The 17,414-nt window shown below is 44.1% G+C and overlaps 1 pseudogene; it reads left to right on the plus strand.

The window, feature by feature from the left end:
- The first annotated feature begins 3,150 nt into the window (after positions 1 to 3,150).
- Positions 3,151 to 9,028, plus strand: LOC123131499 (two-component response regulator ORR24-like; annotated as a pseudogene).
- Positions 9,029 to 17,414: the final 8,386 nt, after the last annotated feature.

The raw sequence follows: 17,414 nt of genomic DNA on the forward strand, positions 1-17,414 counted from the left end.
GTGCCCTACGTTTGTTGCTTGATCGATCGGAACGAGAAGAAGTTTGACTACATCAAACGCGTTGTCAAACTCTTCCGCTTTCGGTCTACGAGGGTACGTGGACACACTCTCCCCCTCTCGTTGTTATGCATCTCCTAGATAGATCTTGCGTGAGCGTAGGAATTTTTTTGAAATTGCATGCTATGTTTCCCAACATCAACCCCTTCTCTTTCCTTTTCCCCAATCCCAATCGGATCCACCACGTCACCGTTGGTTGAATTTTGAATCTTGAAGGGCAAGGGAAGAAGCCTAGAAAGCTTTGAAGATACTCCCTCCGTTCCTAAATATTTGTCATTCTACAGATTTCAACAAGTGACTACATATGGAGCAAAATGAGTGAATCTACACTCTAAAATATGTCTATATACATCCGTATGTGGTAGTCCATTTGAAATCTCTAAAAATTCAAATATTTAGGAATGGAGGGAGTAGTTATGTAGCCATAATGCAACATATATTGCATGTTTCCTTTTGACTGATGCAAAAAATGCTGGTTGCAGAATGTGCCATTGATAAATGTCTGAATGTTGATTCATTTCTCGGTGAAGTTGGTGCATATTATTAGGTTTATTTTGTTAGTGAACTTCAAAATATGTCGTAATACAAACTTCAGAATATGCACCTCAAGTTCTTATATTACACATCTCTGATTATTCTTATGTTTACTTATTTTTAGTAATCCACCACTTCTGGTATCCTGTCAGTGAGTCTTCTTTTGGCTTGCAAACTATCTATATTGTAACTTTGCTCCAGTTTGCCAATGTATAGCTGAGTATGAGCCATCTACTATGGGGTAACTAGCTTTGAAGGGTGAAGTAATGATACTGACATTTATATTACTGAAAGTACAGTACATGCTTTGTGTTATTTTGCATGCTCTCTCTGTGTTCTGGTCTTGGCAGGGGATGCTTGGTGATGACCCCTTAGATGCTCTGAGTAATAATTGATAATAAATGGACAATGTCAAGTTGAAGCATGATATTTGTATGTCATATTTACTCAACTAAAAAAATTATGTGTTTTTCTCATTCTTTTTACATAAGTGAGAACATATGTCTGCAATTCTGCATACATCATCACGCTATTTCTTCTAATTTATATGAAGATTAAGTGTTGGCTTTTTACCTGAAATTTATATGAATACTTAACTGAGAATTACTTCATTGTGTGTCATGCCCATCTTATTCCATCCACATGATCAATCAGAAAGTTCCCGTGATCAATGGGCCACAAATATAGTCCTCAATCCAAGGAGAGTCCCAAAACTAATAACTTGTGCCTCCAATAACCGAAGGTACTTTTTTTTGTCTAATCTTCAAATCTTTGCTAATATAATAATATTGGTGTCACTGTGGTCTTCTCTGCTGTAGTGACTACTACAATGTAACAGAAGCAAAAGCTTGGAAGGTGCAATAAGAAGGAATCACTTACCATTTAACTCTAAAGCTAGCCTCACTTCCATACATTCGACCATGAACTGTGCGTGCAGTGCAGTGGCTAGAGAATTTCAAAACTCAGACAGTTGCTGCTACCTCTACTCTGCTCTGCCATGGTAACTAATGGCCATGCAACAGCTGTGTGGTTTAACGTTTACAGAATCTCTATTGCAAGCACGCATATGAACCGATGTTCTTCAGCCCATCTGTTGCTCAATGATCAATTATGTGTGGTTGGTTAATTTACTAGGTAAACTACATAGATCGGTAGCATGCACACCCGAACGCTCAAGTTAATTACATGTTCCGCCAGCCATTCCCTGCCAGCCTATGGTTAGGCTTCCCAATAATTGTCGAGTGATACAGCCGCATGGACACTTCTGCTTCGGTACACCCCGCATGGATTGGGCAATATGTATTTTGGTTTGGGTTCAAAGGGGAAATCATTGAGCATTTGTATCAACTATCTCTGACCTCAAGTTCACATGAGTCGTGCTTCTTTACCTTCAAACGACATATGACACTCAGCAGATTAATTGGTGCCATCTCCAGATTCCTCTCATCATGTCGCTTCATTTATCTTAACAACTTTCACTAGGAGATGCATGCACGAAACATGGTATTTTTTTAGTTGGCATCAAACATAGTTAAGAACTTAGGATTGCTATCGTTGTAAAAAAGAAAAGTTATACTCTGAATCCTAGATCTCATGCTTGATTTTTTTTGCATAATTATTTTAGGCCTGATGAGTATCAATTACCATGAGAACTTCAAAATTTCATGGGAAGAATGATGACGGCTAGCAAGGTTGGGTTCTCCAAGGAATGCCCATAAGAACTGGCTATGGGGACGATGTCTCAAGGCATGGACATGGCGATCATGCTTACCCAGTTGGGCAGTCCGGAGTGGAGTTGTAACTTGGTCTTCGAAAGGTGCTTGCTACATTGCTTGATTGATTGAAGATTGCCTCTCTATGATGAAACTATGATTTTACTTAATCACATTGTTTCAGAGGACATTGAGTCTGTGGGGGACACAATATTTTTCTGCAAACGCCCTTACAAGTAATGCTTTTTGAAATATTACTATGTAGAAGAAATGCAGTTATTTTCTTACTATATAGAAGTAGAAATAGAAATATTATTATGTAGTTTCATGTTGAAGAAATACAATGATTTTACTGTGTAGAAGTAGAAATATTATTAGCACCTTGAGGATTCGTGACTGCAAGTAGTTGTATGTTTCATTTGCACCTTTTCATGGGGAAGAAAAACAAACAAGAGACCCTCCTTGGCAGGCTTCCGGTGGAAGTGTGGAGATGCTCTGCTTCAGAACCTTATTATAACATGAATTATTCAATGTTAAGCATTGTTTTAAATCAATTTATTGAGCTAGGACATAAAAAGGAATTGATTTTTTTCACCCGTTGCAACGCATGGGCACTTTTGCTAGTAAAAGATTTAAAGATAACAATGTGGTGCGCGTGTGACCGGGACCACAAAAGGTCCTGCCTGCCCTAGCTGCATCCACCCGGTTTACCCTCATCAGAGAAGTAACGTATGGAGTATAGTATATAAAAGCAAGGTAGCTAGTCACCAGTTACTGAATGCCCTCCACTCATTACGGACAAGCAAAACCGAGGCTTTGGTTACCGAGTGTGACACCGGCAGCGGAGATGGACAACGCCGCCTTGGGCTCCGGCGCCGGCGTGGGGATTAGGGTCCTCGTTGTGGATGAAGACCCCATCCACCTCGAGACCATGACCCAAACACTGAGGCGGTGCGGCTACCAAGGTACCTCGTCCGCTTTGTCATCGCTGCAGTTTCTTTTTTCTGGTTTTGCAATATCTATACCGGCGACCTCACATTGTTGGTGCGTGCAGTGACTACAAAAGCCTCGCCGGCCGAAGCACTGCGAGAGGTACAGGAGAACCCGGACGGGATTGACCTCGTCTTGACGGTGGCGCACATCCGGGGGGACGGAATCGATGGCTTCACCCTCCTCCAGCAGGCCAGGGATCATTACCCTGTCATATGTAAGTCCTCCACATGTAACATACAGAATAGATCGATCAATCCATGGACAGAGGGAGTTTAGAGTTTGAATGGATACAGGCTGTAGTTTTTCTTCTTTTGTTTTTGGCCAGCAGTAACGGCGGCAGTTACCAGCTTGGTTGGCGAACCTCCGGGTTAGAATTGACCTCTGCCGAGCTGAGCAGTGAGTACCCAGCTGGCCGCTTCCGGTAGCAACTTCTACACCACTGCCGAGGAGACTCCTCGATCACCCAGCAGGGTTTTCCTGAGTGCCTCTTCCTGCTTGCCTTCCATGCAAGCAGGATGAGTGCTGTGGTAATTTGCACTTTTCTCTTTCACAGCAGAAGAGTGCTGTGCTCAGTTGCCCCCAGCACCTACGTGCACGCTCTCGCAGAGTTAAGCCTCACTGCACACGGACACGGCTAAACTACTACTCCCTCCGTTCCTAAATATTTGTCTTTTTAGAGTTTTCAAATGGACTACCACATACAGATGTATATAGACATATTTTAGAGTGTAGATTCACTCATTTTGCTCCCTATATAGTCACTGCGTCATCATCAAGTCGATAGTTATCATCTTTCTTCCTGCATCTTTCTCTTTCGGGACGTACTAGTTTAGCCGTGTCCCTGTGCAGTAAGGTGACTCTGCGAGTGTGCACGTAGGTGATGGGGGCAACGGACCACAGCACTCTTCTGCTGTGAAAGAGAAAAGTGCAAATTACCACAGCACTCATCCTGCTTGCATGGAAGGCAAGCTGGAAAAGGCACTCAGAAAACCCTGTATTGCTCCGTGCGTCTAGGATTATTGGATGATGATATGACGTGATTGCCCTTGTAATTTTGGCATTGCCTCGATCCTATTGGGCGCGAAAATCCTAATCCTACGGAAGCTTTGCCTAGGGACTAACCTCCCACAATTTCAGAGAGGTCCCCTCCCTCTACTTGACACAGCCTGTAAAATAAATTCTGCAGAAGTCATCCGTAGATTTAGGATTGCTCCCAGCAGTTACTACTTTATTTTAGTGTGGGAGAAGTTACTAATGTACTTAATGTGCAATGCTAGACGTACGTAAATATATTTTGAGTGTTTAACTGGCAGACATATGTGGAAGATTAGGATTGGGCCTAAGGGGAGGAAGCCATGAAAGTTCTGCACGTACATACGGAGTTTAGAGTCTAGAACCAACGAGGCATGTACTCAGTGTTAGTGGTGTTCTTGAAGGTGCCGTGATACGTACGAGTCGGCTCCAACGTAGTCCCAGCAGTAACAGCTGTAGTCATTTTGTTTTTTTGCCAGCAGTAACGGCTGCACTGCAGTTACCTTACCAGGTTCTCGTTGGCGAGCATCCCGGTTTTTTGTTGCGTACCTCTTCCTGTTGCCATCCATGCAAGCAGGATGAGTGTTGTGGTAATTTTCACCTTTCCATCTTTGATGGCAGATGAGTGCTGTTGTCCCATGCTCCCATCACATACGTGCACGCTCGCGAGTCAAGCCTTGCTGCACACGACTAAACTAGATGTCCCAAAAGACAAAGATGCAGGAAAGATGATAGCTATGACTTGATGATGACGTGTTTGCCCTTGATGATGATCATATTGCGTAGGGACTAACCTCCCCTGAATTTCAGAGAGGTCCCTTCCCTCTCTAATGATGTATAATTGATACTTGACACAGCCTGTAAAATAATTCTGCAGCAGTCATCTGTAGATGTAGGATTGCTCCCAGCAATTACTACTTTTTTTAGCGAGGGAGAAATTACTATTGTACTTAATGAGCAATGCTAGATGTACATAATATATTTTGCATGTTTAACAGGCAGAAATATGTGGAAGATTAGGATTGGGCTGGGCTTAAGGGAGGAAGCCCCCCCCCCCCCCCCCCCTCCCCCGCGAAATTCAGGGGAGAGAAAATTAGTGAGAAGGATTACGTAAAACATTTTGTAAGTTTACCTAGGTGTGGGATTACTGGTACTTAATATACGGGTACAATGAAAGCGCTGGCCACACATATATTCATCAATCTAGCATGTTTGTACATACGTACTAATAGACTTGCATTTGTTGTACAGTGTTCTCTGGCGACGCGACCGCAGAGACGGTGAGGAGGGGGTTCATTGAAGGTGCATGTGACTTCCTGACCAAGCCCCTGCATGATGATGTTATGCGCAACATTTGTCATCATGTCAACCCGCGGAGGCTCAACACCGCCCCTACCGCTGTCCCCATGAACACCGGTTCTCACAGCAACCACATTGTCCATCGGGATGACAAATCAGGGAAAAGACCAATAGAACTGGACGACTCCAATGAGGGGGGCTATGAGGGCAGGATCACCAATGGGATCAAGTTCCACTGGAGTGCACATAAGCATGCACTATTCCACAGAGCCACCAACCGACTCAATGAAACAAAAGGTATGTGACTTTAATTAAAATGTATTGTTCAAATACCTCCATGTTGGCATATATATGGTAATCGTGTCATACATAATTTATTTCTACTTGTTCTACCCGCATACACATTTACTACATGCGAGCATGCATATTGATGTTAGCGAGTTCACCCTGGATGACGAATATATGAAAAGTCCAAGTTATGACTCTCAACCTACCACTCGGTTTAGGATTCAACCCTCAACTCCAATGCCCCGCCTACCAAATTGTGATGGAGTACCTGCTCTCTCTCTCTCTCTCTCTCTCTCTCTCTCTCTCTCTCTCTCTCTCTCTCTCTCTCTCTCTCTCATTGTCCTTCTGCTCCTCTTCTGCGTAGTCCTCCGCCTGTTCTCTGCTTTGCTGATATCCTCCTCCTCTCCTTCCTCCTTGGATCTGGACAATATACATGCCCATTGCTTGTTCCCTTGTTGGATCTGCAGTTTCATTCAATGGTGGAACCGAACGTTCATTCTTCCCCAGTTTTATCCACCCACTCCGGCTGCCCACGCAAACCAAAGAGAGAGTCAATGGTGAACCCAGTCAGGTTGCCGACAACATAGGCGGCGGGTCCTGGTGATCGTGGCGGTGATGTCCTTGTTATTTGTGATATATGCAGGGCAAGCAAGCACATGATGACCCTGCTGATAATATAGGGCGGCAATGTCCCCTGCATCAAACTGGTCGTGTTCTTGTTGGTGAACACATGTGTTCTTCCCCTTGGTGGGGAAGAACATGAGCATCTGTGGCATCGTGCATCTTCACCTCGGATTCGTGTAGATCTTCATGCACCTACTAGTGATCACGGGAGCAGGGAGGCTGATGGGGCTCGAGGATAAGCTATTGTTGGGTGTGTTCCACATGTAAATAGTTGCAAAACGCTAAGTCAGTGCACAACCCAATCAAAACAAGTGACCACCGAACAGGGAGATGATTCGTCAAACAATTGGCAAGCAAAGGGTGTGCATGAACCGGTTTTGGAGTTGAGTGTTGAATCCTAAATTGAGTGTTGCAATGTGGAGTTTCCTCATATATAAGATGATGCATACCATGGACGGAGGCAATTGATCTACACATTAGGTGAATATCTAGTAGTTGATATTCAAAATATATTATGAAATGAGTATTTATTTTGGTCTCATTTAGTTGAGACATATACTTGATATAGCACAAATAGGTCACATGTCTTTCTCTGCGAGTGCACTCTTTGTGGAAGCAATGCGAGATGAAAATTGTTGTGGAGGACATGGAGGAACCAATGACATACAGTGCACGAGATGCATATCACCACTTTGAGGCATTAGGTTTGAATATATGTTCGAGCTTGGTTGGATAAGCACAATTAGATTACTACTAGTTTGTAATGTGTGGTATCTTAGACTTGTATGTTTTTTGTTAGTCGATGTCTTGTTTATTTATATGAATTGCTTGACCCCTTTCGAAAACCTTCCAAAGTGTATAGGTGATGGGGTCATATACCCAAGGCCTAGAAGGCATCTTCATCATTCATAGCACATTGAGGGAACCACCCTATATGATGGATCTGGTGTTTTTCCTTATTCAACATTTGTCTCTAACTCACTCTATCATGTAACCACAGTATAGTCAAAATGATACTGTGACAATATGAACACTAACGTTTTGCTATGATTGTAATATTTAATTTTAGTAGAACAAAGTTCGATGCATGCCTTTAAAATAATATATACCTATTGCCCTTGCATGTTTTATCTTATTCTTTGCCCACTTCAGAATGTTGTGATGTTTTTATTATAATTAGCATGGATGTCAGTCAAGGCGCATGTTTACGAATAATTATGAATGTTAGGATGAAATAAGCAAATCACATGTATTGGTGCTATTGATCATTCCAAATTTCTAAGCTCGGCTCTCTTGGCATATTTTGCTTTCGACAATGCAGACTATACTCTGAGAAATATGAGAGAACTTATTACGGAGGACAATAGTGAAAATGCAACTACAGATCAAGACAGCATCCATCTGCAGGTACGTTTCAAGTTGATGTTCCTTCAATCTGAAACCTAGCTTCATCTATATGATCATGAAATTATGAGAAATTATACCACCACCCCCACTACCATACATATACTTTATTAATGTTTTCACTATATTTGAAATTTCAGAAAAACAAAGGTGACTGCTCAACTGATTGGCTTTCAACCATGCCCACAATCCCAACACACTATAACAATTCTTTGAATGACTATCCGAAATCTCAATATAGTGAGGGAACTTTCGAGTTCAATATAGGATCTGAGGGAGCTATAAATCTTAACCAAACAAGTCAGCTAAGTAATATTGCAACACCAGTTGGTTATGGTTTTCATGGAAATGACGGCAGCACGACTAGTCTTTGTGGAGGTGCTCTTAGGGAACCAGCATCTAATACTAATAATGGTCACGGTTATACTAATGGAAATGGTGCTCATGTTGGAGTTCTAACAAATGGAAGCATGGTTAGTGCATCACAACCGTCCAATCTTGCACGGACAGCACAGCAGCCAATGCCCACTTTGAATTTATTTCCAAGCAATACGATGCTTGCCATGGATAATCAAAACCATATAAGGCAACAGGAGGTTCTACCACAGTTATATCCACTCATCTATGATTGTAGCATTGGAGGGATAAGGATGTTGACTCCACCTCTAGATGATGGTGAAGACCTCCTCAGAAGCTACCTTGGTGAGAGCGAGGACATGCAAAACACCGCAACCACGGACATGGCCCATGGAATGAAGAATGCTGTAACCATGGCCATTACACTAGGAATAACGAATTCTGCAACTGTGGAGATGACCCAAGAAATTTCAGGAGATGGTGCTGCTGGTCAGACCGGTGCAATGCAGCTTCAAGGCCTCGGCAGTGAGTTTTTCAGCAAGGATAGTACTACTGTTGAAACAGCCGGCATATCAGGTGCAGGTGGACTAGGAACAGATGAGATGATGCACGGGATAAATATGGATGAATTTAACAAATTTCTGAGTGAGAAGGTATGTACTATTCTCAGTATTAGCATGCCTGCATTTTTCTATTTCATTGTCTTTCTAAAATTTGCGAGAACTTAAATTTTTGTCGCGGTAGTACTAAAATAAATATGCGAGCACTATTATTCCATTACGACATTTGAGAACTAAATTTTGTAAAATAATGATAAAAAAACTTTTAGCGTGTGGCTGCATACATTTTATCTGTTGTACGTACTTTGCATTGAATAATATTCAGTTGCAGCTCATGTCTTTGTGAAGATCATCATTTCTGATTAGTTTAGATATTACTTCACGGCTTACGGGAATATGAGTATTTAACGTATACTGTAAAAGTTTCGCTGTGCTCACCATCAGACATGTTTTCGTGCTCACCGTCAGTCATGTTAAAGGCAAAGCATCTTAGGGTACCTTATCATATGGTTCACATCACGATGTTCGAAACAAGTAAAATATTGTGTGACCGCGTATTCACTATATGTTCTCCTCACTTGGGATTATGTATCTACTCATAGAACACGTGTCCATGCTACAAGGAAGAAAACACTGAGACTAGAAATGTATCATGGTTCGATCTGTGCTCTCCCAAGCAATAAGCATTCTTTTGCAAAAACTGGCTGAAGCTACCTATTATATTACAGCCTTCCAATATAAAATGCAGGAAAATATTTGATAAAGGGATAGAATAATTAAGGTTCTTGCCAAAGTTGAACATTTATTCGCCTAGACTAATACTTTGGGTTATGTACTGTCATTACCTTTTCCTTGTGCCTGTCTTCTCTAACATTGCCTCTTTCTCATAATGATGCTAGCACTAGTGTGCTACTGTAGAACACACCAGAATTAATGGCACATGCACAAATGGGGTTTTACATAGGACCTTAGAATGGTCCTCGAGTGCCAACTCAGAATGTTCTTATCTTTATTGCACTTTGATAAGTTTTTGAAAATAATTGTAGGTCTGAAGGCATGGAGGAGCTCACAGGAGCAAAGTGAAATTAGAGGAAGGCACACATAGAACCAAGAAGAAGAAAAAAAATCTCAATTTTGCTCCTGTATAAATGCTGATCAGCTTCAGTACCTGTATAATCTGATTCTTTTGCCTTGGATGTGATTTTTTTATTGTGAACTGAGCTAAACCGATAATGTTGGACAGAACAAAATTGTGTTCTTCGTTATGCGATCCATTGTTATTATTCTTATTTATTTACTTGTCATGTAATTTATCCCACAGCTTTACTCCTAATTTTAGCAACCTCCACAGTGGCGGTACAACCGGCCGTGCTAGTTCTGCGGGAACAGAACATGTCGACCTGGAGCTAGACCATGTTACACTGCTGGTCGCCTTGGGTATGGCACTGGCATGAACTACCCTGATCCGTCACCGGAGACCTGAGGTGGCTTCCCCTGCTCGCCCCCATGGTGAACACACAACTGTATGATCTACGAGACATTTGATAACCACCTCATCAATGAAATGTCCCCCGACCATGGATACCTCCCTCCATCGTCTTCCACCTAAAATCACCCGTCTACCTATTAGCTACTGTTGTAAACATTTCCATCGCATTTTTTTGCATGCATTTAGAAATACTATTGTCGAGATAGACTGGCATGGCGAGTGGCCCTACAATATCGAGCCTCCAGACGACGAATGACCAAGTCATAGGGATCGTTTTCGGAGTTGTGGCTGGCATGTGGGATTTCTATACAAGCTGCTGCGAGCTAGATCATCGTCGCACTATGCCCTCGGCGTCATGGGAACAATTAGGCCAGTTAACCCATGGAGAAAAGCCTTGCCGACTAGCGTCCTTGGGGCCACCTGATTACCACAAGCCCCGGCGTGTATCTCCTGCAACAGCTGGCGACCTTCGCCCTTCGATACTCACCGCTGGAAGATTCTTGTAAGTCTTCCCTTGTGGAGCTCACCTGGATGATTTTGTAAACTTTTGACCTACAAAGTATGCATCGTGCTTCATTTCAGTCTTACGGGAGTGACCTATTGATGAGGTATGTGAGCAGCAGTTGATTCCATGCTGGTATGACTGCGAGACCTTCCTCCGAGCTGTGTTCTTCTACAATTTCATGTGTGTTTGCCACGGCCTTCGTACCATCATAGGTTGAGGTGTTTGTTGGGACCTCCTGGATTTTCGTTGATGGTTTGTGAAGTATCTCCAGGAAGTTGTCGTCTAGGATAGGTTTGCGAGCCGCGCCCATTTGGTCTAGAGTCTCTTCCGCCAAATTATGCTCTCGAGTTTTTCTTCCAGTTGGTGAGCCACTAAGTAGTAGGCCGTCATTTTTGCATTCTCTTGTGCCAAATGCTTTCATAACCTACTGGACGACGAGGTTGGAGTCGCTGTGGCAGATAAGCCGTTGAATTCCCATGAAAGTCGCGATATGGAACCCTTGTAGAAGGTCTTCATATTTGGCAACATTTTTTAAGTCGGCAAAGTGTATTTACAGGATGTAGCTCATTATATCTCCGTGAGGGTAGATTATGACTACTCCAGCTCCCGGTCCATTTACGATCATGAAGCCTTAAAAGTACAATAACCAGTACTCGAGGTCAACGTTTTTTGGTATCTGTTGAGCTTCTATCCACTGGACGGTGAAGACGGTGATTGCGTGAGATTTTTGATAGCCTAGCGGGTTTGTATGTGATCCCGAAAGATAGGAGCTCAATTGCCCATTTGGACACGGGCCGCTAGGCGTCTTTGTTGTTGATGATGTCCGATAACAAGGCGTGTGATGAGTGTTATTTTTATGCTCATCACACTATTCTTTAACCGGTTTATCTTAAAAAATATTAGATATTCCCTCCCATATTACCACTCATGACCAATGAATGCAAGAGGCTGCGAAATCTACTCTTTAGGTTGTTTCCATGGGTAAACAAGCCATACATGGATAAAACTCATCATTTATAAGGAAAGAAGAATAATGGAGAAAGGAGGAATTAAATGGGAGGCACAATAGTACAAACAGAGCAGAAGACGACGTCTGGTACGAGCGCACGTACCAGCGCTTGTAGAAGGTGCCAGCGGCGCCGTGGCATCCAACCCCACCACTTTTATAAGGGTCCAGCACCAGAATCGCGAAGGAGCATCAGCGAAACCCTTTATGTCTGCACGAGAAGCTATTCTCCAACCCTAGCCGCCGACATTTCTCATGTCAGCTCCATAGCCACACCATCGCCATCACCATTACTATCACTGCAGCAACCCACCTCCAAGATTGCCCTAATTTTAATCGTGCCTCCGACCAGGCAACCATTGTAAGACATATTATCAATAAAGCATTCATCTTTATGTCTTGTCCAATAATTTCTTCTTTCGATCCAATCGCCATGTATGAGTAATTCGGTAAGGTAATGGGTTGAGGCATAGCCTCGCAACTCGATGTATTTGTATGAGGGGCCAACAGAATGACTTTGAATGAACTTCATATATGTGTGAAATAACATTGCATCATAGTTGTCTCTTGTCTCTTTCCTGGTCATCGACCCTGTAGGTACCCATGATCACATAATGTAATCTTTTTTTCAAAGGAAGTGTCGGTGCTGAAATGGCAGATCTCGGGTAGGGGGTCCCGAGCTGGCAATCTTTGCTTGATGGTGAACAAAAAGTAAAGGGACATAGTTTTACCAAGGTTTGGACACTCTAAAAAGTAAAACCCTATTTAAATTGTATTGATTATGGATGGGGTACAAAGTACAGATGATCTACCTCAGGATGGTATGAATGAGTTCTAACCTCTAAGCCTTGAATGTGTATCTACCTCTCTCTCTCTCTCTCTCTCTCTCTCTCTCTCTCTCTCTCTCTCTCTCTCTCTCTCTCTCTCTCTCTCTCTCTCTGTGTGTGTGTGTGTGTGTGTGTGTCCTCTACACACTAAACCCCTTGGCTTATATTGGCACTGGGGGTATCTAGGGTTTACACATGGTCGGTTACAATCTAGGGATAAACATGTTGATCATTCAAATATGCCTTGAAATGTATGCCAAGGCTTTAGAGGTTTCCGTCTTGAGTATGCCGAGGGCCAAGGCTCATGAGGCCCATTCTTTAGTCGTGGACACGTTCTCGGCTTGGCCCATGGTCGGCGAGCTGACGTGATGTGCACCCCTAATCCAGGACACCGTCGGTAGCGCCTGAACTGGTCTTCAAGCCGAGGACTTGGTCTATCATCGGAACAACTTCAGTCTTGTGGTCTTCGGCTTCGTAGGCGAGTTTTATCTTCCACGCTGGCTTCCAGATACGAGGTCCTCCTTTTATGCTCGGTCGTCGGTCTTAAGTGTTCGGACATGGATCAGAGCAGCGAAATGCTTCGATAATCTAGGTGCCCTTTTGTAGGACCCTTTGCTTCAGGATATATCCTAGCTTGGCCCGAGGATGGCCAGTCGAAGTTGATTCCTTGCAAGTAAAGTTTTATTCTATGAGGACTCTCGACGACCTTTAGTAATTTTCACGGTCCTACAACTTATCATAACCACGAAAATGAATCATGATGGGCCCGGTGATCCACCTTTAATGGTAGTTTAATTTCTTTTCCTCAATCTGTGCTCCAGACAAGGCATAAAACCTGGGGAACACGTGATCTACCATTGGGGACTCAAGCATCCCATCGCAACCCGCCTCATCATGATAAGTATAAGGAAACAGGGGAGGTAACTTGTTCTCCACCCTGTCGGTTTTCTTCCTTTGCCCCAATGCAACTCGTCCTCTCATCCTTGCTTCTAGAGCTTCAGCAATGGCAAACGCCCCTGGCTCGTCAAAGTGACCCAATGGCCCCCTAGAAGGAGAATGGAAGAGACGCTCGGTTACCCGAATGTAGGTAAACAAGCTTGCTACTCAAGGGTATTTACCAGATCCAGATTTTACACCTACCCGCCATGGGCGGGTGACTATAGACAAGAAGGTGGTCAATGATCGATACCCAGCGCCTAATGGGTGGGAGTGAATTTGCTTCATTCCCTTCCTTCTCTGGGGCCTTTTTCCGATCCACCCTTTTCTCAGGGGCCTTCTAGAGAGTTTTACCGGATGCAACTCCACCATATCTCCCCAAATTCTATTATCCATATTTCGGGGTTCATTGCCCTTTGTGAGCTTTTCTTGTCTACGAGGCCCACTTTGGGGTTATGATGAAAGTATTTTTGCCTAATTCCTTTTTCAGGGATGGCTCAATTTTCTAGGTTGGAGGAACCGAAGTGTGTCGAATTGTCGGGGCAGGTTACCTGCCCGACACCCCGCGGGAGGACGTTGAGACACAGATAAGGGAGCCGGCCATCCAATGCTACCCATCCGATCCAAGAAAAATTTAAGTACGCACGTTCAAATAGCCGCATATATAGTCTAAAATAGTTCGAATGTCCAAATGTAGTACTAGTTCTAATTTAAAAAAGTTCAAATATTACACTTCGACATTGTCGTCCCCCTTAATCGCCCACAGAAGCTCAATCAGATCTACCTTTAGTTGCTCGTGAGTTGCTCGATGCCAAATTTGTTGATACCATTGAACAAACACTTCAAATGTGGCCAGATTCTGGTCTGGAAGTTCGATTGGATTACCCATGTTCTCAAATTCAAGACCCACGGCAGGATCCTCACCCTCATCCTCCAAGATCATGTTGTGCATGATCACACAACAGGTTATCACCTCTAACAAGGTCTCCAGATCCCATTGTTTAGCAAGTCCACAAACAACTGCAAAATATGTCTGCAAAACTTCAAATGCCCTCTCAACATCCTTTCTAACTGCTTCTCGTCATTGGGCAAAGTGAAACATTTTTTGGCAACCTGGGTTAGAGATGGTGTTCACAAAGGTAGCCCACGGGTGATAGATATCGTGAACCAGATAGTAGCCCATGTTGTACTCATGACCATTGATAGTATAGTGGCAACGAGAAGCGTTTTCTTCAGCCGGCCTAGCAAACAATGGTGATCGCTGCAGCACATTGATGTCATTGTGAGACCCATGCATGCCAAAGAAAACGTGCCAAATCCACAGAACATGTGATGCAAGTGCTTCAAGAATGATGGTGAGCTTCTTAACATGACCCTGATATTGCCCTTGTAAAGCTTTCGGGCCATTCTTCCATTTCCAATGCACGCAATCAAGAGATCCAAGCAAACCTGGCCACCCTCTTGCTTCCGAGAATGCCAAGATCTTGTCGATGTCTGTCATAGGTGGTTCTCTCAGGTACTAAGGTTCAAACATCTCGACCACGGCAGTTACAAACCTGACGTTGCATCTCTACATGTGCTCTCGGACATCCATAGGTACTCGTCCCACGAATCAGCGATCGTTCCATATGCAAGCATCCGCAGTGAGGCCATGCACTTCTAGTAACCAGAGAACCCAATCCTTCCAACGGCGTCCTTCTTCAAGATGACGTACTCATCAAAGGACCAGACGCCATGGTAGAGATTGAAGACATTTTTGCGCATCCGAATGATGGGGAACGTTGCAGAAAACAAAAAATTTCCTACGGTTTCACCAAGATCCATCTATGAGTTCATCTAGCAACGAGTCATCGGATGCATCTACATACCTTTGTAGATCGCGAGCGGAAGCGCTCAAAGAACGGGGATGAAGTAGTCGAACACGACGTGATCCAAATCACCGATGACCAAGCGCCGAACGGACGGCACCTCCGCGTTCAACACACGTACGGAGCGGATGACGTCTCCTCCTTTCTTGATCCAGCAAGGGGGAAGGAGAGGTTGATGAAGATCCAGCAGCACGACGGCGTGGTGGTGGATGCAGGGCGTCACAGTAGCAGGGCTTCGCCGTGTACTACGAGGGAGAGATGTAACAGGGGAGAGGGAAGCACCAAAGGCTGAGGTATGAAGTCCTCCCTCTCCTCAACTATATATAGGGGTGCCCAAGGGGTGTGGCCGGCCCTAGGAGATGGGATCTCCTAGGGGGGCGGCGGCCAAGGGGTGGGGGGCTTGCCCCCCAAGCAAGGGGGCGCCCCCCTTTAGGGTTTTCCCTAAACCCTAGGCGCATGGGCCCTTAGGGAGTGGCGCCCCAGCCCACTTTGGGCTGGGTTCCTTCCCACTTCAGCCCATGGGGCCCTTCGGGATAGGTGGCCCCACCCGGTGGACCCCCGGGACCCTTCCGGTGGTCCCGGTACAATACCGGTGACCCCGAAACTTGTCCCGATGGCCGAAACAGCACTTCCTATATATAATTCTTTACCTCCGGACCATTCCGGAACTCCTCGTGACGTCCGGGATCTCATCCGGGACTCCGAACAACATTAGGGTTACTGCATATACATATCTTCACAACCCTAGCGTCACCGAACCTTAAGTGTGTAGACCCTACGGGTTCGGGAGACATGCAGACATGACCGAGATGACTCTCCGGTCAATAACCAACAGCGGGATCTGGATACCCATGTTGGCTCCCACATACTCCACGATGATCTCATCGGATGAACCACGATGTCGAGGATTAAACAACCCCGTATATAATTCCCTTTGTCAATCGGTATGTTACTTGCCCGAGATTTGATCGTCGGTATCCCAATACCTTGTTCAATCTCATTACCGGCAAGACACTTTACTCGTACCGTAATGCATGATCCCGTGATCAACCTCTTGGTCACCTTGAGCTCATAATGATGATGCATTACCGAGTGGGCCCAGTGATACCTCTCCGTTATATGGAGTGACAAATCCCAGTCTCGATCCGTGTCAACCCAACAGACACTTTCGGAAATACCTGTAGTGCACCTTTATAGTCACCCAGTTACGTTGTGACGTTTGATACACCAAAAGCACTCTTACGGTATCCGGGAGTTACACGATCTCATGGTCAAAGGAAAAGATACTTGACATTGGAAAAGCTCTAGCAAACGAACTACACGATCTTGTGCTATGCTTAGGATTAGGTCTTGTCCATCACATCATTCTCCTAATGATGTGATCCCGTTATCAATGACATCCAATGTCCATAGCCAGGAAACCATGACTATCTGTTGATCAACGAGCTAGTCAACTAGAGGCTTACTAGGGACATATTATGGTCTATGTATTCACACGTGTATTACGATTTCCGGATAATACAGTTATAGCATGAATAAAGACAATTATCATGAACAAAGAAATATAATAATAATACTTTTATTATTGCCTCTAGGGCATATTTCCAACAGTCTCCCACTTGCACTAGAGTCAATAATCTAGTTACATATTGATGAATCGAACACCCATGGAATTCTGGTGTTGATCATGTTTTGCCCTAGGGAGAGGTTTAGTCAACTGATCTGCTATATTCAGGTCCGTATGTACTTTACAAATCTCTATGTCTCCATCTTGAACATTTTCACGAATGGAGTTGAAGCGACGCTTGATGTGCCTTGTCTTCTTGTGAAACCTGGGCTCCTTGGCAAGTGCAATAGCTCCAGTGTTGTCACAAAAGAGTTTGATTGGCCCCGACGCATTGGGTATGACTCCTAGGTCGGTGA

This window comes from Triticum aestivum, chromosome 6A (assembly GCF_018294505.1).
Source record: "Triticum aestivum cultivar Chinese Spring chromosome 6A, IWGSC CS RefSeq v2.1, whole genome shotgun sequence".
Classification (NCBI taxonomy): domain Eukaryota; kingdom Viridiplantae; phylum Streptophyta; class Magnoliopsida; order Poales; family Poaceae; genus Triticum; species Triticum aestivum.